Below are 1,416 nucleotides of genomic sequence, written 5' to 3'. Positions count from 1 at the left end.
CTCCATTCTTTTTTTTTTTTTGCTTTTGCATTCAACTTTATTAACACATAAGCTCTTAACAGTTCTCCAAATAAATATCAGTTTCTAAAAACAGGCCATTTTTTTTTATAATTTAGGCTCTTTGATAGTACTCAGAAACAACACAGTGATGGCAGTTTCCTGATTGGTGTGTAGTCTTTAAAAATTGTAAGGAGTTACTTGTACGAAATGTGTGTAACACCAGTAAGACTGCATTTATGCATCCATCATTTCAGTATTGTTTGTAACCTGGGCAAATCACCTGTCTCTTTGTGTCACTAAGCCATGCTCACTCATATTCTCTTTGGGAAAGACACCCGAAGTTGTAAAAATTGGAGATGAGGGGGTCTTTTTTACACCAAGTATCGGCAGGCAAATGGTGGCTTTCGGTTCAGGATGTGTTACGTGGGTGTTCTTGAAATGTAAGCACATTGGTTTGATGAACCTCTCATATTTAGGAGGTTTTCTTGTAAAGCCATCTCCAACAAAGAAGTCTTTAGTAAATATCCTTTTCCATGCTTTCTTTTTTCTCTTTCCAGTACCAATAACTTTTAATACTTCTGTTTCTCCCTGGGTACCAACTTTAAACAGAGGGACTTCCCACCTTCTCTTTCTATTTTTTTCAAACATGTTGGACAGTACCTTTGCTCACGACTGTCCTTCTCTTTCCAACAGATAGGCAGGTACTGCTCCCTGAGGAGTCTTCTCATCATCATTTTGTTTGATGTTTTTCTTTTCCTGCCTCTTGATGGTCTCCTTCATTTTTATTTGTTAGAACTTAGCCTTCAGGCCAATTTTTTTTTTTGCCTTTCTGATCGATCATGGGCCTCTCTGCTTACTAATTCTTTTTCTCATGGTAATCCAAACGATATCCATAGTGATTACAGTGTAATTCAATGTATTCATTTTATGGCATGGAGAAAGTCGTGAATTCGATGGAGAGAAAAGACTCTGTCAAGTTCGGGGTCTCAGATATCCAGGAGCAACCCTTGCTCAATCCAAGACCGGAAAGAGTGATCTTCCATCCCCATCCATTTTTTTCTAATTACATCCACCCATTATTTCTAATTGATTTGGCCCATACCTCTTTATGCTTTCTTTATGCACACAAGGTTAGTGATTCAATACTTACTCATATTTTCTTCTTTTGTTTTAAAAGCAGAATTATTAGGAAAACATGGAAATTCAATATTTGAGGGAATTTGTGTGTTAATCCATTGTATACTAGTAAATTCCTCTAGACCATGAAAAGTGCCAACTGAATAATGATATTAATGTAAGACTGAAACCAATCTTACCATGGAAGATTCAGTGTGGATAATTTTTTTTGCACTTAAAGATAAACTTTTCTTGTAAACAGTACAGTAAAACAATGTGTTTCTTTGTGCATATTTCCCT

The 1,416-nt window shown here is 36.1% G+C and overlaps 1 pseudogene; it reads right to left on the bottom strand.

Annotated features, from left to right (window-relative positions):
• Positions 1 to 276: 276 nt before the first annotated feature.
• LOC150040213 (ribosome biogenesis protein NSA2 homolog pseudogene) lies at positions 277 to 924 on the bottom strand (annotated as a pseudogene).
• Between the last annotated feature and the right edge of the window lie 492 nt (positions 925 to 1,416).

Source organism: Megascapheus bottae, chromosome Y (assembly GCF_031878675.1).
Source record: "Megascapheus bottae isolate mThoBot1 chromosome Y, mThoBot2.hap1, whole genome shotgun sequence".
NCBI lineage: Eukaryota > Metazoa > Chordata > Mammalia > Rodentia > Geomyidae > Megascapheus > Megascapheus bottae.
This window is presented reverse-complemented; position numbering and strand designations above follow the sequence as displayed.